Source organism: Meleagris gallopavo, chromosome 9, assembly GCF_905368555.1.
Source record: "Meleagris gallopavo chromosome 9, MGAL_WU_HG_1.1, whole genome shotgun sequence".
In the NCBI taxonomy this organism is placed as follows: domain Eukaryota; kingdom Metazoa; phylum Chordata; class Aves; order Galliformes; family Phasianidae; genus Meleagris; species Meleagris gallopavo.
In genome coordinates this window covers 2,711,811-2,733,780 of record NC_139412.1, presented here as the reverse complement: position 1 = coordinate 2,733,780, position 21,970 = coordinate 2,711,811, and the positions used below count along the sequence as shown (strand labels likewise).

Sequence of the window (21,970 nt, the reverse complement as noted above, 5' to 3'; positions counted from 1 at the left end):
ATCAGGTGACAGCATACAGGGTTACACCGCCAACCTCTCCAAACAAAAAGATAACCTAAAGGGGATATGTTCCCAACCTTGGCTAAATCACATCCTCAGGAACACAACTGTTTTGGCTGCCAATAGCATTCAACAGATGAAAACAGCAGTTCATTTCCAGCACGTCAGAATCCAGGATCCCAACAACGGGGAAAACTTGGTGGTGTACAGAATAGGACCCAAAGCACAGAAGATGAGCAGTTAGCACAAGAAGGAAAACGTGTACTGCTTGGAAGAAGGCCACGAAGTAGAATAAATCAAATAGCATGGAATATCCCCCTGAACTTTTTGTATAACCCACAGGAAAAGAGCTCTGTCATTACAAAACAAATACATAAAGGCAGCTTTTAGCCCTTTCCTTGATTACGGTGTGTTAGACAGCAATTTGCTATTCAGGGATCAAAAGCTAAATGTAACGTATGGGATTACATGAGATTTTACAGAAAATAAGAAGTGTTCAGAGTCCTATAATAAAATGTTTAACATTCATGGAGGTTTTGGAAACTTACTAATGGGCTTCATGCAGAAAAACGTTTCTTAAATGAGCAGTGTGTACAATGAACCCAGATTTGCTTCTGCATTATAGTTAATTACTCCCCAACGGTCTCTAAACCTCATATTTAGGAAGAAGTTTTTGCACTATGTGCAGAGAAAATAATTTCACAGCTGCACATGAGGATGAATTAGTGAGTAATCGTTGGGCCATTTATTTTTCCAACATCTCCAGTCTGAAACAGATCTATAGAAAGTTTCCAAAGACTTGGGTGTATCTTTTTCAGAACACAGCTATCACTGCAAAACTGGGAACAAAATACTCTTCCTTCACTTTGGCACAATGATTTGGGGGCACAGAGCAGCATCGTAGCACCTGAGCTTTACTGTGCAGCACAGTCCCAATGGGAACCCCCATTAGTATCCAGAAATGCTCTCTCTTTGGCTCTCTGGCTCTCGGGCATCCCCATCATGTCACATTAATGGTTTGGTCAGGGCAAGTAGAAAAATCATGTCTGAAGTCGAGGAAATGGTTTCGCACAAAGTTAGTTCTGCAGGTCTGGTGCATGCTAACTTCTCAGCAAGAAGTTCTAAAAATGAACACATTTCCCAGTGATCCTCATCCTCACACTCCTGACACGCACGTGTTCTACATGGAAGAGCAGAATTACGCTACAGCATTCAGAAACTGAATGTTCAGAGTTAGGACTGTGAGGGTAGAAATGAATCTCAGAATGCAAAGTTTGTCTTTTCTATTAACGGGAATTAGGACTTACTTTAAAAGTCGTCCCATTCACCTGTCTACTATTCAGAGTGACTCAAAGAGAACCATTCCCATTCATGTGCCGATAGAGAACAAGCAAAAGAGAGGGAAAACATGAAGGACTTGAGAAAAAAAACAACATTTTCCCATGTGCACTTAAAAGATCCAAAGTGCAATCCCATGAATAACTGCGTACACACGTAGAAAGAGAAGTATAGAAAAGAAGCGGTGAACCAGCAGGAGCTCTGCCTTACCCTACAGCCCCCCAAACCGTGGCTGATGTGGATGGAAGATATTGACCTTGCTCCAGTTTTACTGGCTGTAGAATTGCTGTTATTCATCCCAGAACAATATCAGGCTCTCCAGTAGCCAGAGTAACCAGAGTGATCAGGATAATGAGAGCACTCAGAAGAGGTACAGGTTTTATCCAAGACTACAACGGTAAAAATAAATTATCATTTAGAGAAAGAAAAGCATCCTTAAATCAACAGAGGAAGTATTTTGCCTATATTCGTTTTGAATAATGATACGTGAGAGTGTGACAGCAATGCTGAAGACAGAGCTCCACCTTTAGAATTAATAACCTTATTGCTCCATTAGTACATTTAATTCTATTTTTTTACATGGATTCTGACTGGAAGTCATTAGCTTTCTTTTTCATAGCATCACAGTCTGCACAAGTTACATTTTTATGACTAATTCCATCAGCTACAGCCTTCTAGGCACATTACTGTACCAGAAAAATAATTCACATTTTATTCATGAATTCTGGGTTTAAGGAATATTTCCATAATTTTAAAATAAAATCTGTGCCTACCACACATTTTTCCGCTAGCTAACTTGAAAGCACGTATGCTAAATTTTGTGATCAATCATCAATTTCAATTCAGTCTACCAGTGACAGCCCTTAAGATGATAATTTAAACACTGGCCAAAGCTGAATTCCTCATCTTTGACAGAGGTGAGAAGGAAGTAATTTGGGCAGGGCTTTTCCTTTCTGTCTTCAAGTCCATTTTAGGATAAACCAAAGCTAGAAAACAGTTCTTGTTTCCCTTCTATCAAACCCACATGCATTATTTAAAGCAGGAGTTGGGTACGCCAACGCTTCCAGATACTCCAGAATGAGAAGTCAAAGGGAAACCAAAGCTATGGCAGTTCATAAGTCTGTACTGGTAGGGCACTGGGGGGGGTCACACACCTTGGAGAGTGCGCACTGCTATTGCTCTATTGCTAAAAGCAACAACAGAAAACAAAATACAACTTTCTTGGAAAGAAAACTTTTTTTTTTTTTTTTTTCCCCTTTGAATTAAATGCATTCATCTTTAGCTATTTTACCCTTCAACACTCAGAACAGTTTTTTGTTTTTCTTTTTGCTACAGAAAATCAGCTGCCTGCTGAGCAACTCGAGGCATTCGGCAGCCCCCAGCCAGACCATGGAGCTGCTGAGCTCCCATAAATCCTTTCTGCTCCAACTCTCTGGGACTCAGAGTTTAAAATTGGGTAAGAAATCAAGGATGGTCATTTAGCCTTAAAAAAAAAAAAGAGCCAGCAGTCTTTGTGAGACTCAGAGAGGAGAATAATATGCAGATTGCTCCAAAAGTAATGCCTCCTCATTTTTTTCCACGGAAACTACAGCAGATATAAAGAGCACAATAGCACAGCTTGATAGAGCACATTCTCAGCTATAAATCACTATTTTTCAACACTGCCATCACCACGAGCTATGCATTTTCACACAACTTGCAAGCACTGATGAACATCAAACGCATAATTTTTTGCTTATGGAGGAATTTAATTCCACCCCTTTGCTTCATCTGCACTTCCATGTCAGATGCTATTTTGTCAGACTGCCCCTCCGCTCCCATCTGTCACATGGCAACAAAATGTAATGTAATATTGGTGGGAAGGTTCCACCTCTGTTGCCATCCCACCAATATCTGTCCCTGACATTGTGTGCTAACATCATAAAATAGGAGGCATTACTTTCGGAGCAGCCTTCTCGTATTAATTAATAGAGTATTTAGTAAAAGAAATGGGAGTACCTGATGATCCCAAGTGATGAATTTCAGCAGCTCCCTCTTCACCAGGACAATAAGCATTGTCCAGTGCCTCAAAGGACATTTGTCCTACAGCTACCAGTGCTACAGAATTCTCTGAACTTCATCCATGCTTCATTGGTAGGGAGATCAACGTCCACAAACTGTTAAAGCCCAAATATATTTTTAAGCCAAACGTTTTTTCATTATTCATCTTCGGCTTTGATGGTAAATCACAGAATCATAGAATGGCCTGGGTTGCAAAGGAGCACAACGCTCATCCAGTTCCAACCCCCTGCTGTGTGCAGGTCACAAACCAGCAGCCCAGGCTGCCCAGAGCCACATCCAGCCTGGCCTTGAATGCCTGCAGGGATGGGGCATCCACAGCCTCCTTGGGCAACCTGTTCCAGAGCCTCACCACCCTCTGAGTGAAAAACTTCCTCCTAGATCTCCATAAAGTTAAAAATAAATCTGAAGCTGATCACACTGAACTGCAAGTACTGCCATTTCTGACAGGAAAACAGTTGCGCATAGTTCACAGTTATGTCAGCTGGTGTAAATGGTTATAGCTCCACAAAGATACTTACAGAATGGCAAATAACTTTAAATGATATCACAGGATACATAGTTTATGCTCCAGAAGGCAGATTTAAGGCTTTGCTCTTCACCTTCAATTCCAAATTCCCTATTACTCACGCCTTTACCTATTTATTCTTTTTAAAGTGGTGCCAAATTCATTTCCATGTCTCATTGCAACAGAACTCTGTTTTTAGGCATCTACAGCTAATCTTTCTCCTTTTTGTCGCATCACAACGTGCACAACTATTTCTGTGCAGACCCATTTATAAATGGTCTGTGAGAGCACAGCCAGCCTGACAGAGACCATCAGCGTGTCTGGGGCTGAAGCACCTGAAACAGTGGGTTTGATTCAGCATCAGCATTGCTTCAGCCCAAGGAAAAGGCAGAGAACAGATGTATTCACTGCCTGTAGCTGGAGAAGATCACAGAATCATAGAATCACAGAATGGCCTGGGTTGAAAAGGACCACAATGCTCATCCAGTTCCAACCCCCTGCTGTGTGCAGGTCACCAACCAGCAGCCCAGGCTGCCCAGAGCCACATCCAGCCTGGCCTTGAATGCCTCCAGGGATGGGGCATCCACAGCCTCCTTGGGTAATCTAAAATTATGTGCAACATGTAAGGAAAAAAATAGATTAAAGGAAAAAAAAATCATGGTGAATGTTGTTAGAGCCACAATCTGGGTCACAGAGAAGTTTTAGGATCTCCATTCTTGGAGATTGCTGACATGCAGCTGGGGGTTACCACAGAGACACCTGATCCAACTTTGAAGTTAGTCTTGCCTCAAGCATGGAGTTGAACTAGAGACCTCTGAGAGATCACTTCCAGCCTGAATAATTCTATAGTTGGATCAGGGATGTCCTTCTGAAGGAAAATTGTCTGACCTAGCTGTGTTTTCAGCCCCTATCTCAGGATACACCCACACTGATCCCTACTCAAGCCCAGGATAAGACATGAACTTCTTTTCCCCGTTAATATCCTGTGTGGCCAGGTTGTGACAGTATAATCATGAGGTTCCCAACTCCATAACAGGGTGTGAGGGCCCTACAGCAACACATGCCCCTGTCTCATGGTGGAGATACACACAACCACGCTGTGTCCTCACCTGTTCCTCTGTGCTCAGAACCTCTCATTACCTGTAGGAGTCTGGGGAAAGTACAGTTCAAGAGCTTCCTGAGAAGTGGCAATGGAAGAAAGCCCTTTTTCACTTCAGGCACTTGGCACTGAATCTTCCTGCCTTTTGAAAGCAGTGTTTGTGCCAAACTAATACGCTTTCACAATCTTTCCAGTGGGAAAAGAAAATCAACACCTAATGATTATTCTGCAGATACCTGCTTGAAAATTAACTGAAGGCACAGTCCAAAGAAGTGCTTATGCCAAATCTCAGGCATTTAAATACCTTCCAAAGCTTCTTGAACTGGGGATTGCATTACCAACCCCTGACAAGGGCAGGAACTTTCTTTCCAAAGAAATATCCGATACCATCTCTCTGTTATACAAGAAAATCTGAATTTTTTCCCAGTAGGCACAGGGGATAAAATAAAACAAAACATTTAATAAAGCCTCAGGGAAACCTCCTCAAACACAGATCTTGCCACTGTTTTTAATCCCAACATAGAAAATCACTACTAAATTACTTGCAAACTGAAAAAAGCATATTTCATGTTTTTTCACAGCAAGAGGAAAATGGATTTTCTTAGACACAAGTTCAAGTAATTACATTCTTTAAGGCCATAATAGTGAATCACTACCATTCTGTCCAAAACCAAATAGCATTAATTTCCTCCTCTTCTCTCATACTGAGTCAGGAAGGCCTTCATTTCTTCTTAAGACGTTTCAAGGAAACACAAGCACACAGCAGACATCTTAATCTACCCTCCAGCAGCCAGACTAGCAGCCTTGTTTTTTATTTTCCCTTGGTGGAAGAGCACCTGAGAAACTCAGGAGGAGGTGCAGATACTCCATCACTCCCTGTGATGATAAACTGGCAGAAATACCATAGCAGAATAATCCGAGCCTCATCGTATACATTTATTCATGGAACGACTACAAAGTAGTTATTCACATTTTCTATAAGGAGATATAACACCAAACTGCTTTTTTTTTTTTCTTTTTTTAATTTTCTTTCTCGTTTTTCTTTTTCCCCCCATTGTTGTAATCTTTTCTCTTTAAAAAAAGGAAATTTGTCCTCAGTGGCTGAAATTCACCACTGCAAAAAGACCAGATGCACACCCCTCCATCTCCTGTGTAGGTATATTACCAAGTGCTGCGTTTATTTTCTGTGCATAGACTTGAGTTAAAATTTGGATTTTGCTTCCTCCTTATTGATAGATGACTGAAAGCATTGCATATCAGCACTGAAAGGCCAACCCTTGCTATAGGGATTGAGTGATCAACCCCAGGCTGTGCCAAGGACATGAGGCAATCATTACCTGTATGTATGCACACATGGCAGCACACACCTAAAGGTACACAAGGAAGTAGGTGTATTTTTAGAAGACCATGAAATCATTTGGTCTCAAATGATGTTTTTGAGGTCATCTCACATGCAGTAAAAACAAAATCAACAGCTTTACATTACTGTATATATTTTGCAGTAGTAATAGGGAGCAGCAGTCAATTTGGAGAGGAAGCACATGAGTGTTTGCAAGGCCAGAACCATGAGTCATGCCATGAATGAGCACCCAGCATGAAGTAAAACATGGGCCCATTTTAGGGAGAATGGTGGTGACTCATCTATTTGTTAATAAGGTCAGTTTCTTAAACAAGCAAGAACTGGTTTGATGTTGCATTTGTAGCTTTCTGTCCACCCCAAATCTTTGTGCCTTCAGAAAAGCATGCCAGGTTTGTATCACTGCTCATCTACTAATGAAGAAACAGGGATTTATTATGCAATGACTTGGGGCACACCCTGCTCCACATGCCATCCATGATCCAAGGAGAACTTTCCATTTGCTTTTGCATGTGGACCCCATGTGGGCCGGCTGAAATCAGCAACACGTCGCTGCTCCTCACCTGAAATTGCTTCTCCTGGCCTTGATTCTCTCAGAAAGCACACGAGCCTGCAGAACCTGCTAATTCAAAGCTCAGAGAGGTATTTATTTTAAGCAGTGAAATGTTTAGTAGAGGTCTCCTACCTAAAGCAGCACTATTAATATGTACGAGTATCCTTCCTGCTGTCAGCGCTTCCTGAGCTTCAAGAAATCACAGTATCAGATAAGCAAGGCAAAAGCAAAGAAAAATAGAAGGTATTTATAACAAAGATTGTTCCTAACAAACTGGAGAACTGCATTTCTTTTTGTCTTCAGCTTCTAACATGGCTGTTTAAAATAGAAGGAATCCACTGGATCCTAGGAATGTTGGAGGACAAAGGCTGATAAATAATTTAAATAACTCCATAAAGAAATTATAAAAGAAAACAAAACAAACACATAAGAACATGCAAAAGAAAATGCAAAAATGCATTTTCCTCCTCTTCTAATATTTATTCTTTTCTGTAGAACTGATCCATACGGACCTGAAAGGGCACAACTGTTAGCACAGCATTTCTCTGATCTAAATATACCACAGATGGATATTTTGGTACACGAGAAATAAGGGAAACCCTAAAAATAAGAGTAGGTAGAAAAGATTATTCTTAATGACAGGTATGAAAGAAAAGACAAAGAACAACATCAGACAGACGTAGTAAAAAGAACTCATCTCTGTGATGTCTTCAATTAAAGATCAAAAATGAACCACAAAAGTGTAAACCTCCAAAGCTGAACTTGAAGAGTGCAAAGTTTCAGAACAGGTTTTTTCTTTTCAATTGAATATATGAAGATATATACACACAGTGCCATAAAATGCAATATGAGTCTCCCAGATGTACTTTGTAATGGCCTGGTTTGATGCCTCGGGATTTTGTTTGCTTGCTCTCCAATACCCCATTTTCTAGAAAGAAAAAAAAAAGCACACCTAATTTACATGGACTTCATTACACCATTTGATATGGTTTCACCAGGGAAATTACCAGGTGTCCTCCAAAGAAAAAGACAAACAACATGATAGCAAAACCACCATAGAGATGAAAATGGATTAGGATGAGAAACCGAATCCTGGATTGGGAACGAGTCGCTTGTTGAGATTGGGAAGGTTTGATAGTCATTTAATTTTTTTATTTTCATGAGATCATGATAAAACATTTACTTTGGGAATTAAGTGTACTCGTCATTCAAAGCTGGGAGGTGATGTTCCTGCCACTGGGAAAGGCAGGAACATCACCCAGGAGAAGCTGGATGGCTTGGGGGCTGGATGGTAGAGCCTAGCTGGGCATCACAATGAAACCACCACAGCAGCGAGATGCTACTAGTTGTGCAAGTACCAAGGATGGCTGTGCTTTACTGCCATGAGCGTGCAAACCAGCATCAGCACACACCCAGGAGCTCAGAGGCTGGGCAAAGCGAGCGTGGTTGGGCTGCACCTGTCTGTGGGAGAGAACAAAAGAGTAAGCTTGGATGAAAAAAGGAAAAGGCTCAGCTTGTACAAGCCGGTCAGACTAAGAGCACAATGGGACAACACAGGGTGCTTCCACCAAAGTGAGAGCAATCATCTCCACCACTCCTGTGTCCCCACTGCGCTTCTTTCCATGGGCTTCATTGAGGTGTGGTCATGTCTACAAGTCTTGCTTTATAATAAAGAGATTTCACAAACAGTGCTGTAATAGCCCAGCCATGCCTCCCATAAAGCGTTCTGAATTCCAAGTATTCCTGTGCCTTTCTCAGTAAGTTCTGTGTTTGCACTAAAGAACATTTTCTTCTTCAGCTACATCAATCATCCAAATAGCCTTTAGCACCTAAGCGATTGCATGGTTTTCTATGTGCCAATTTGCTTTCATCCACTCTTACTCACTCCTACACCGTTAAATATCCTGCTCTGCTGCACCCCATCACCTTCCGTCCTGCTCCTTCCCAACCTGCAGCACTATGAGGTGGCACCTGAGGACCCCGCAGCCCTTCCCTCCCATCAGCACTCACCCAGCCTTGCTCCAAGGATGCTGACCCACAGATACACCCAGCAGCACTGCTCCCACAGATCAACGTCTCACTCATTTTACATTCTCCCCTTCTTCTCCCTTTGATCAGATGCAACTTTATACACACATGCAGTCATCTTGTAAGCCTGCTTTCCATTGTCAGCACTGAACATAGTCAGTATAATAATTTTTTTAAATTATTTTTTAATTATTATTTGTTCTAACCATGTGGCTTTTTAACTAAATCTTATTAGCTGGGCTTTAAAAAAATCTTGATAGCTTGTTTGTTTCTAGTTGCTTCATTTCTTTTATTCTAGGTTCTTCCCTCTCAGTGGGGAGGAAGAAAAAGTGGACAGATATCAGGATGTTTGATCAGTGTTAGCTTAATTTAATTTAATTTAAAAAAATAAAAGAAAAAAATTGACTATTAAAAATCTTATGACTTTTTTTCCCAAAATTGTGCTTGGGAAAATATATTCCAATATCAATTAAAGGTTCTATTTATTTTCTGAATACAACTTTTTAAGTTTGAGCTTTTTTTCCTACTTGTTTTATTGTTCTATAACTTCAGGTAATGTCCTTCTATCTCATACTCATTATAACTCGCATTAAATTATCCTTAGAGTTATTTAGTAACTCCATTATGAACTGTAGATCTTTCACTTTAATTCTCTTCCATCCTTTTAAGAAACCTATTCATTAACATCAACTTTTTCTTCCATACATTCCCCCCCTCTGAAAGCAAACAGCCAACAATCCCCTATGCTGACCACATCTGGATGCCTTATTCCCTAATAATGGGTAACATCTGCCTTCTGCTACAGCTCACAGGGACAGATTCTGAGCTCTTACATTAAAGCAAATCATAAACATCTTTCATTAAACAAGAAGGCCTAATCATCTGTCGGATAGACATCGGTGTAGTCTCCCTTGACTTGTACTAGACAAAGACCAATGGTGTTGATACATCTTCAGTGGGATCAGAAGCAGGCTCTTCATTTAGAGAAATCATTTAATTTTTAAAGCATTTGACTGTTTTAATAGACATCATCTATGAATGAGTCAGGGTGTGTAATATGCCTGAGGCGAGAAGGGAAAGGTTCATTAACTCTGGGAGAATAGGCAGATGGGCACATTGGGATAGAGCTGTGACAGCTCCGAGTTATGTAAGAAGTGAAGAGAGAGGACTTGGATGCCACGTGCATGTGTGCAGGAGTCATTTCCATGGGAGCAAATCGCAGTGACACAAGCTGTCATTTACGACATCAGCAAATGAGTCAGGAAAAATGAAGGGAAAAGAGACCAAACGTAATGGAAAACACTTCAGCTTCCAGCATGACGCGAAAGGTAGGGGAGGTCTGTGAAACCCAATGCAATTTGTACAAATCTGATTCTCTTTATGAACGTGCATATGGAGAAGGACTTTGTGCAGTTCCAATACTCTCACCGATATGGTGCACGATGCATGCTGGGACTGCAGCAAGGAAAGCACTCGCGTTTCTGATGCTGCAAAGAGCAAGTGACATCATTCAAACATCATTCAAAGCAGCCATTTCCTTTTTTTAAAGGAATACTTTTTCTGTGTTTACCTCAAATCTGGGTAACACTTGACAGGCACGTCAGCAGTGTCTTCCAGCCAGACTGTGAATGACTGCTGCATCTGGGCCAGTGAATAATGCTGAAAACCAAAGACAGCCATCCTGATGTGAGCAGCTGATACAGGGAGAGCAATCTCTCCCTACACAGTCTGAGCATCAGAAGGAGCTGGTCAAATGCATTTTAATCAACTTGACTGGAGAAAAATAATGGAAACTATCAAAACAATTCATCCACGAATCAGGTAGTGTCTGCATCTTAATAGTTGGAACAAAGGCAGCTGAACTCTAATGGAGTCATTTTCTCTTGAAAGCGATTACAAAATTTCTTTCCCTTTGTCAGCAAGGTAATATCCATGTGAACAGCTCAGAGTGAAAGAATTTAAAATCCATCAATTGTCAAAAGTGAGGAAAAACATGTTTTTTCTTATTCCTGTGGGTAAAGCACACCTGAAAAAGGAATAATTCCAGCAGGAGCCAGGCTGCTCTAGCAAGAACAAGCCCTACACAAGAGGAAAACACTCCATACGAAATAACAGAGCAGGTCCATCACTCCTGACTTTTCATCTCCAACAGCTTCAGTACCACCACAGACTCATACTGGATGCTGATGCACTGCGTTATCAGCGAAGGGGAATTCTGCCACTGACCCCAGTTCAGCAGGAATTTTATTCAGTCTCACAAGGAGTGAAAGTACGTTATAAAGCAGAAGCCAGAAGTCTGGATTCTGATCTCATTATTTGACCACTTTTCCTGCACGTACCAGCTCTGGGTAAGGCTTCCCTACTGTACCAGTCTGACATGTGGAATGAACGCAGACTGAGCCTGGGTATGTCAGTGCTATGACAAGACAAACACCTCTCGAGTTCAGACAGTTCAATTACCACTTTCTTTTCTTTTCATTTTATAAATCCTCCACCAACCAATGAAAGATCACAGGGCTATTCCAGAAAAAGCAGCATCGGGCCAGCTAGCCTAATATTTCAGGTTACTTTACACCCAAGAGTGAAAAAACTGCAAACACATTTTGATAAATGGCAGCACTTGAAAAAGAAGCAATTATGCTAGTTGCATTAATTAAGAGGCAATAATGGACTTCCATGTGCAGATGAGCTAAAAATTTCATAGTATAATTTTTAAATTACACTGACATCTTCTTTCTCTCATACACATCTGACCCTCAAGGAAGATTTGCACTCTAAGGCCAAAGTGGTAACAAACACAATTCTCAGTTGCCAGTTTTATGACATGAAAGCAGCACAAATAGCAATTAGAAACACTGGATACTGAGCGAGGCTGAAACCAGCTTTGTCCACAGAGGTCAAGAGGAGCACATCCCACCCCACTGATGCTGCTTGTGACAGCACTCAGTTTGTGGGGCTGAAGCTGCTACCTTCAGACTTGGGGATGTGGCACAAGCATTAGTTTTTCATAAGTATTTTACAATAGGGATGATGAGGCAGTGGCACAGCTTCGTCCAGAGAGGTGGTGGTGCCCCATCCCTGCAGACACCCAAGTCAGGCTGGATGGGCTCTGAGCACTGATGGAGCTGTAGGTGTTCATGTTCAGCGCATAGAGTTAGACCAGATTGTCTTTAAGGGTTCCTTCCAACTCAAAATGATTCTATTAGCATTAATTTGGGGGCTGAACAAAGAAAAGAGAAGGAATTCAGTAGAGTTTGTGGGCTTGAATGCACAATTCTGCTAGCAGGTTCTTTAACAATCTTGCTCAGTAACTCTCAGAAGTAGAACTAACGCATTCCTATTGACAAAAGATCCTTGCATAATGACCTTCCACAATCTGCCATCCTTGTAACACAGAGCTATGTGAACATCTGGACCTTCAGGAGGAAAAATTTGAGCGCAGACTCCTTGTTTCCAGATTTCCTTAGGCAGATATGCTCTGCTCCAAAATTAACAGACCTCCCAGTGTCATTAAAACCAAAATCTTACCCACGCTCTTTGTTGTGCAAGGCTGAGCTGTCAGAAAACCAAGGCGTTCAGTACAGAATCTGATACAAAACAGGACTGTGTTTTCTGTTGGAGAAAGCCATTCTGGGCAAGACCACCAATAGACAGCATGATGCTGGTGATGTGCTGCTGTGCAACGCTATGCAAGAACTTTTAGGAAAAAAAGCAACAATAAAACAAAAAACAGACCAAGGAGGTCCCTGAGCATTATTCCAGACCAAGCCCAAACACACCTGGGAAAACCCATCAGCAGCACTGCAGCAGGAAGGAGGGACGACAGAAGAAAGACATTCACCAAAGTGTGAGCACTGCAGTTACAAACCAGTGGGACTGAAAGGCAGCCAGCAGCCATTAAACACACTGCACAGAAGTACCAGTTTGCAGTTCCTGAGCAAAACAGAAGATTTTGCACATAGCTGCTGTCTCAGAGCATACATACAGCTGGGAGAGCTGCTGAGATGCAAAAATGTTAGAAACCAAACGCTTCTAAAACATTGGAGAAACTCACCTCAGTACAACTGAAGCAGCCAGAGAAGTCTTGCAGTAGTTTGTCTTTCTATAAATAAAAAAATAGGTTGAACGCAAAGATCTCGTTTGAGCCAGTGAGAAGTGCAAGGTAAGGCACGTTGTGCTAAAGCTGTTCCATTGCTGGACAAGCTGTATCAGTGCACGTCATCTGAGGACAAAGAGATCACCTAAGGTTAGAGGATGCCATAGGAGCCCTACTAAGGTTCAATAACTTCACCAAATATGGGGCCCAAGCCCCACAAAGCCTGAAGGCAACACAGCCCAGAAGGGAAGAATTCTGGAAGGAAGAAAATGTAATCTTGTTTTCACTTCCCCAGCAAAGCTGTGTGGGAGGACAGACGTTGTTCAAGCACGGATCTGAGAAAGAAAGCAGAAAAAAAACCCAACAACAACCACCACCAAAATCTAGAGATTGTAACTTCATTGAGGTTTCATAAGGCATAACAGCACCAAGCAAACTCTTCACATCTGAGGCCTCTGCAGTATTAAATTCATTTAGAGAACTGAAAGACATAATACTTTGTACTTTCTAGATAAAAGCACTGTTGTAGTCATCCGGGTGTAGAAGGGCTTTAGTCTCCCAAAAATATCAAATGCTGCAGTGCAGAAACTCCACAACACTGCAGGACTCAGCTCTGAATCAGACGGGCTGATTCATTCAGAAACAAGGTGCTGCGCTTCTCCCCTTGATCCTGCTCAGCAAGCTGCTGCAGCCCACTGAGAACAAAGCAGCTTCTGCTACTTCATGTGGCAAATGAAATAAAATCTCTTCCTTTGAGCGCTCACAGAACAGGGCTCCTCACCCAGCTGCCAATGAGCCACGAGGCGGCGGCGGCAGCACTGAGGAATGGGACTGGGAGGGCAGGGTTGGAGAGCTGGAAGAATGGGGCTGAGAACTGGAGATAGTTTGGTGGTTTGCTTGTTATCATAATACAGCCAAAAAAAAAACCAACAAACAAACAAGACCTGAGAAATGCCTCAATCCCTGGAGACATTCAAGGTCAGGCTGGATGTGACTCTGAGCAGCCTGGTCTGCTGGTTGGTGACCCTGCACATAGCAGGGGTTGGAACTAGATGAGCATTGCGGTCCTTTTCAACCCAGGCCACTGTATGATTCTGTGAAAAGCAAAGGTTTACAAAGTTGAATAAATCATGCAGATTACTCCCAGGAGAGAAAGAGAGATAGACCAAGCAGCACAAAACAGGCCTGGATATTAACAGATGAAAATGTTGAATAAGCGCTTTTACAAGGTTGGCTGAAGCATACCTCAAAGCTGGAAATTCAATCTTCTTGTTTTTGTTGGCTTTGTTGAACAACATCATAAATAGTTCCGGCAAACATTGAAACAACAATACACCTTGCTCCTACTTGCTGCTATTTGATATTAGGGGAGTTCTTTTACTTTGTTTCTCCTAAACCATAAAAGCAAAGTCCAGTAAGTGAGTTACTCAGAGTGGGAAAAGAAGAGCGTTCATCACGTTGTCCAGATCACGTCAACCTACCAGTTGGGCATCACACAGCCCTCCTGATCTGAGCCCTCCTTGCTAGTGCCAAGAGATCTCATTTTCACAAGAAAGCTTTTATTTGTCATCTACAGAGCCCTGCAGAAACTTAGCATGAACCGAAGAGCAATAATCCATATAAGCAAACCAAACACGTTCCGTATTAAACAGAAGGCTAAAAGAAGCTATAGGCACCAAAACAACCCCAAGCATCCTAGTCTTCTGCCTTACTGTTCCACCAAGAAAAGGAAAAACTTCCCAGAAAGAGTGGCAGTGCAGTGGCACAGGACTGCCCAAGGAGTGGTGGGGTCACCATCCCTGGAGGTGCTCCAGAACTGTGGGGATGTGGCACTGAGGGACGTGGGGATGGGCACGGTGGGGTTGGGCTTGGGGATCTTAGAGCTCTTTTCAACCTGAATGATTCTGTGATTCTATGAAAAAGGCACACTGCATTAACACAAGGAGCTGATAAACAAGCAGACAAGACTGCACCATTTCAGCCCACCAGGCTATGCCACCTGATGACATTTTCCCCAGCAGTGGGCACTTGACTGCACCATTTCCATATTTTTATACAGACAGAATACAGAGACTCTTAGAAACACCAAATGCATACAACTTATCCACAAGCAAAGCTATATTCCTAAACAATTTGCCTAGACAAGGAAACAAAAGCCTTTATTAAAATACATCCCTACCTCTTTTCTTGCTTACTTAGAAGTTCTCTTTACAGATACAGACAGCACAGAGCATCGTTGTGCTGGTGCACTTCACACAGTTATCAAAAACAAAGCCATACATCCCCTGATTTATAAGGAACAGCATCTGGGCACTTCAGTCTCTTCCTCTGTGTTTCAACATGCCTCAAACCACCAGGGAATTGCTCCTTGCCAGGACCATCCCTTATTTTAAGGAGATTTTTTGATGCTTTTATCAGCTTCCACAAATACTGAGCTCTGCGCTGGTTCCTGAGATGTAGAACTACTAAAACACTGCCTAGGCCCTGCCAAGGTCATTGAAAAGCCAGATTTTTCCCCAGTTTACAACTCAGGCTGGAAGGCAAAAAGTTTGTCTGTTATATCCAAGCAGTTTGGAAGGGAGATCCTTCCCTTTTCTGTCCTAGTGCTAAGCATCGCACTGAGCTGGGCAGGCAGGAACTGTCACAGCTGTGTCATCAGGATCCCCTACAGATGGCCCTCAAATCACTTCCCCAGAAGACTGAATAAGTCCTCCTGTGGCTTTTTTTGTGTGTGTGTTTGTGTGTTCTTTCCCTTCAGCCTTTCTGCTGGTGTCATTTTCCAGCCACCACAAATCTCTGCTGCAAATTGCTGTTATGTACTGTGCTCCTGGAAGAGGGCTAGGGCAGAATTCAGAGGCAAGAGTTGTCTTCCTACATGGAAAAAACAGAATTTTGCACCTTTTCCTTCTCCTCGCTGGCTGTATCCCAGAGTACCACCAGGCTTCTTCCAGTGCAAATACTGCACAGGCACTGTGTTACCTCCATAGTCCACAGCATACAATTAGAGATAGAAAATACTTACAACCAGGGATGCAAGGTCGATGCTGCAAAGTGTGGACAAAACATGCAGCAGCTCAGGATGCACCTGAAACAGGAGCTAAACCACTCAGAACCTGTCCAACAGGATGCACTGCTGTTAGGGCTGTATTTATGGGCATCAAGGTGTACTTGCCAGGCTTCCTCCACAGCACAAAGGGAGAAAGCAGGAGTATGAACAAGTAATTGCTGGCTTCTGCAAATACAAAAGGGCTCCATTCTGCTGCATCCACTTAACGACGAGCAGAGATTGTTTATTCTCTCATATGCTCTTTGGCCATTAAGGCTGTCTTGCTTATGCTTGAAGAAAATGAATCTGCTTTATCTCAACACCTCTGATAAATTCTGGCAATCCTGTTTACTTGTTTTGCTTGCAACTGCTAAGATGCAATGAAAAGTGTGCTTATTGCTGGAGTTGGTTGGAAATAGTTCCACAAAACATTTTCTATGCCAAAAAAGGTGTTACACCAACACAGGAATGTTTGTGGGTTGTTTCTTTTTTTTTTTTTTTTTCTTTTTTGGTTTGGTTTTTTTTTTGAGGGAAAAAAGTACTTTCCTCAATGGAAAGTACTAGCAAAAAATATACAGAAGGTTTGATTCATACCATTTGAATGCAACAATAATCCTGAAGCTTGAGGTTGTTTTTTTTTTCATTTTGCTGACAGCAGAAGCAAAAACAGTTCCATATTGGAAATGGCTCTGGCCATGTCCTTAAGGCCAGCAGCAAAAGAGAGAGACGCCGTGCTGCTCTTTGGATCTAACACCTTTTCTTCTCCCATCCTAGGATAAAAATGTGCAAACAGCAACCTCATGGAACACAAATTCCAACCTCATGGAATACAAACTTTTTGTTTTTCTCTTCCTAATGAACTTCACAAAGAATGCACCATAGTTATGCCTTCAAATGAAACTACTATGCTACCAGAGATGCTTAAAAAGCTCTCTTCTTTGGCTGCAAACGCTGTCACAACAATCTCCAAACTGTCACTTCAGCAACTGCCCCACAAGGAAAAACATATTTCTTCTAATTAGTCAAAATCCTAACTCTGTTTGAAGAGTATAATTTGATCTTTTTTTTTTCCCCTAGAAACTCATTAACTACTTGAGTTTAATTATTAACATTTGTTTTAAAGAAATCATCGAATTAGTTTCCAGTAGTGCAATTGTGCTGCTGCTCTGATGAGAGGATGCTTATTGCTGTGGTAGGTGGGCACATCACCATGGGAGGTAGCACAGTCCAGCTCCATCTCAAACCTCATCCAAATACCAAAGAGCTGGATTGGCTCTGAGCTCACTAGGTGACCTCAAGCAAGTTAACCTATTTTCCTTTTGAAGTATATTTAGGTTGGTCAGGTTGTGAACTGTTTGGAACAGGGAGTAAATGGAATGGTTAATGTCGGAAGGATGGGAGGGAATGGCCTCAAGTTGCACCAGGGGAGGGTCAGGTTGGGTTGAAGGAAACATTCCTCTGAAAGAGTGGTGAGGCATTGGTACAGGCTGCCCAGGGAGGAGTTCCACAACTGTGGAGATGATTTAATGGGGAACATTGGTGGTAGGTGGATGGTTGGACTAGATGATCTTAGAAGTATTTTCCAACCTTAGTGATTCAGTGATTCTAAGGGAGCTCCCCTTGCTCAAGCAGGAGCACCTAGAGTAGGTTGCCCAGCACTTCTCCTCCTATTTCTCCTCCTTCGGCTCCTCAGTGCTTAATAAAGTGCCCATCACAACAGAACACCGAGGTCATCATTGCAGTAATAGCTGCTGACACCTTAAAGAGCAGAGCTGGCAGGGAGTGAAGGCGTCAACTCTTTGGGAATGTGCTCCTGATGTTGTGTTGGTAAAGTGGAGCTCTCAGTATGAGCGAGAAATCATGTAAAAATTCATGCATTACCAGGGCATAATGCCAGGGTTATCAATGTTAAGGCTCCTGCAGGGCCATGAGAAGCAAGAAATCTGCTAGAAAAACCGCAGTCTTCTGGGATAAAACTGGATGAGAATGATTCCCAGATAGGAGCCTTTCAACAAAGCAGAAGGCCATGATTTATTCAGTAACAAACAGGTTTTCAGACAGTGTTGCAAACGCTGAGTGCCCAGGCACAAGCACCTGCCTAGCTTCAGTTATAAATTGCATGATCTACCGTAGGGCTCTGCATCCCTCCCTGGCCAAACCAACCCAGAACTCTTCGGACACCATGGGGTGGCTGCAGAGTACAGGAAATTCCCCTTTTTGAAACACAGGTTGTGCTCCAGGAGGTCACAGAAAGACGTAATCAAAAAACCATTTTCTCTACGAAACAATTCAATTTGGTAAAATAAATAAAGAAATAAATGAAATCAAACTATTCCTTCTTTTGGTATAAATTAGGAACGTTAATGTGTTCAAGGATTCTGTTAAAAGTGAACAGACACAAAGCTTCATGAACAGGTTGAAATGGGTTGGGTGCCCCTGTAGACACCCAAGATCAGGCTGGATGAGGCTCTGAGCACTGATGAAGCTGTGGGTGTCCCTGCTCAGTGCAGGAGTTGGACCAGATGGCCTTTAAGGGTCCCTTCCAACTCAAAACAATTCTATGATTCTTTGTTTTCTCAGACTCCTAGAGACCTTATCTCATAGCATCTCTGGATGAGAACCTCCATGCTGAGGATTTCCCAAGTCCTTTTACATTCTCCAGCTGGTATTTGCTGCAGTTTTGGATGTGCAGAAATGTGTGAAACTCCCAGAAAACCGAAGGGCTCCAGCACCAGCTCTCTGCTGTTTGCTAACTCTGACATTTCTGCTTTACAGCAAAGGAGTGCAACACAAGTTACTTTTTGTTATCAGCTTTAACACATTCAAGAAGCCTTAAAAAAAAAAAAAAAAAAAAAAAAAAAAAGTCAGTGAGAAAAAAGCAGCTAGCTGAAAAAATAAGCCTAAGTTTCCAATGTTTTATAAGATGGTTTCAGATGAATAGAGGGATAAACTTCTGCAAGAAATTCTCCATAAACTGTAATATCAGTCTGCATGAGACTCGGAAGCTTTTGTTACTTCTGCATTTGGTAGATACAGGCATAACAATTCCTAAAGTCCTTTGGCTTTTACAAGCAGCTATGACAGTCTCTAAATGCTGTGCTTTTCATGACAACCGTGATTGACAGCCCTTTGGTGGATGGCCCAGGCAGGCTAACAACATTATTGTTCTCTAGTAATTACCTGATCATTTTTTTTCAATGTGTTGCAGTTAGTTAAGGTTCAACTAAGGAAGAGTCGTCAGAACTTTTCAAAAGTTTATTTAGCTTGCATTGATTTCTGCCTTGCCTTTCTGATTCTGTGGCAGTGCTGTGATTGCAGATACCATTGCCCAAGGTGTGTAATAGCATCATAGAAATTGCTCAGGTTGGAAAAGACCTTAAAGATCATCGAGTCCAACCACAACCTAAAGCTACTACCCAAACAACCCTCCGCTAAATCATGTCCCCGAGCATCACATCCAAACAGATTTTAAACACATTCAGGGATGGTGAATCAACCACCTCCCTGGGGAGCCTATTCCAGTGCTTAACAACCCTTTCTGTAAAGAAACTTTTCCTGATATCCAACCCAGACCTCCCCTGGCGCAACTTGAGGCCATTTCCCCTTGTCCTGTCACCTGTCAGCAGTGGGAAGAGACCAACCCAATCTCACTGCAATCACCTTTCAGGTTTTGAAGACAGCAATAAGGTCTCCCCTCAGCCTCCTCTTCCCCAGATTAACAGCCCCAGTTCCTTCAGTCATTCTTCATAGCCCATATTCTCCAAGCCCTTCCCCAGCCTTGTTGCCCTTCTTTGGACCTGCTCCAATACCTCCATGTCCTTTCTATACTGAGGTGCCCAAAATTGAACAAAGTACTTGAGGAGGGGCAGGATGACTTCCCCAGTCCTGCTCACCACACCAGTCCTGATCCAAGCCAGGATGCCATTGGCCTTCTTGGTCACCTGGGTACACTGCTGGCTCATATTCAGTCAACTGTCCATCAGTACACCAAGGTCCTTTTCCATCAGGCAGCTTTCAGCCACTCCTCCCCAAGCCAGAAGGTTGCCCTGGGGTTGTTGTGACCAAAATGCAGGCCCCAACACTTGGCCCTACTGAAACTCATACATCTTGCCTTGGCTTATTGATCCAGTCTATCCAGGTCCCTCTCTGTAGTGTCTTTCTATCCTCTGGCAGATCAACACTCCCTCCCAGCTTTGTGTTGTCTGCAGTCTGCCAGTCTACGTGTAATTGATGTTTTCCATAGAAAATGGCACATTCAAAAGCCCAAATACGTGACATCCATACATATGTGAATCCACATATATTTATTGTCATTCTGGCATTTATCACTCACACCGGTTTTGTACAAAAAGAAATGTTTCTTCACTTAACAGTCCCTAGAGCATCACAATATAGCAAGTATTTTGCATACATCCAAGGCCAGAGGCTTGCGTAGGATTATGCATACATCTGAGCTCAGTTCAGCACAGTTTATTACTTCCAAGCTGCTCCAGACAGCAGCTTGTTTAGCTTGTGCTGAAAACAATAATTGAGACTTCCCTTGTTGCAGAAAGATCATTCTCAAGAATACTCAGCTAGGGGACTGACTCATGGGAATCACTGACAGAAAATCCTGACCCATTAGGGTCAACTCCTTGAGTATTTTCTGCTGCTGAAAAATAAAACTAATGACATTCTTTTTATGTGGAGCAAATCAACCACAGCACTGTCTACTAGAAAATGACAATTCTAGTTAGAAAACGGTCAACTCTTTTACCCTTGCACTCAGCGTAAATCAAATCCGTCATTCTCCTGAAATTCGAAAGCACACCTTTTCCATCTCTGTCTTGATTTTCAAATGGGAGGGAAGCAGACAGGATGGATCCACAAAATCCTTTTTCTCAGTTTTCTAGCTGAGAAATATTCAAGAATCCTTTGGATCTTTGCACACCTACGAAACTGAATTTAGATGACAGGTTTGCAGTTGAACAAAATGTTACTCTCAAATCAAACTGGGAATGAGAGTGCTTAGCCCTGGGTTTTCAAGTATTTCCAGTCCTACTGCTGTCAGAGAAAGCTGAGGGTCTTTCTGAGACCTTTTGAAACAGAACTGAGGGATTTGGCACTGTTTTGTAGTTCACCTGTTTCAAAACCTGGTCTGAAGTTTGACCTCTGTGCCAATATCCATTATACATCAATAAATATGCTACAGAATTAGGACCTGGATTTGCCTACAGAATATCATGCTTTTTGTTCACATTTATTGCAAATGAAAGCAAGTACAGAATGCACAGATTGCATAGCCAAATGGGCTAATTTCACTCATAACCATTTGTTCACACAGATTTAGGGGCTGTGTTGAGGCCAATTGAACAGTTGGGCCTTTATTCTTCATTAGTTTGATTTCCGGAGCTTCTGAATTTTATTAACTTATTTATAGAACTGGCCATTTCAATAATGCATTATCTATGGCGACTCCAACTCCTAATTATCCAAAAAGCTAATTCATTGTTGAGTATTTTTCACTTACTAAAAACACATTGGGCATTTCCTAAAAGTTGGTTTGGGGTTGATATACTGCATACAGAATGACAGTGAGGTGATGAACCACTGCAATGGCAGTGCACTGTCTCACTGTAGGAGGAGAGAAAACCACTCATTGCATGCTAGATGCAAAGCAGAGGGCCAAAAATCAAAGGATCATAGAATCATAGAATTATCAAGCTTGGAAAAGACCTCTGAGATCATCCAGTCCCACTGCCCACCTACCACCAATATTGCCCATTAAGTGGTGTCCCTCAGTGCCACATCTTTGTGGTCCTGGAACACCTCTGGGGATGGTGATCCCCCCAACCCCCTGGCAGCCTGTGCTGGTGCCCGACCACTCTTTCAGAGAATAAGCTTTCCC

At 42.3% G+C, this 21,970-nt stretch overlaps 1 protein-coding gene across 2 annotated transcripts in view; it reads right to left on the bottom strand.

Annotated features, from left to right (window-relative positions):
• The window catches only part of HTR2C (5-hydroxytryptamine receptor 2C), a 72,022-nt gene that overhangs the window by 36,188 nt on the left and 13,864 nt on the right, over positions 1 to 21,970 (bottom strand). The gene's annotated exons all lie outside the window — the stretch shown is intronic.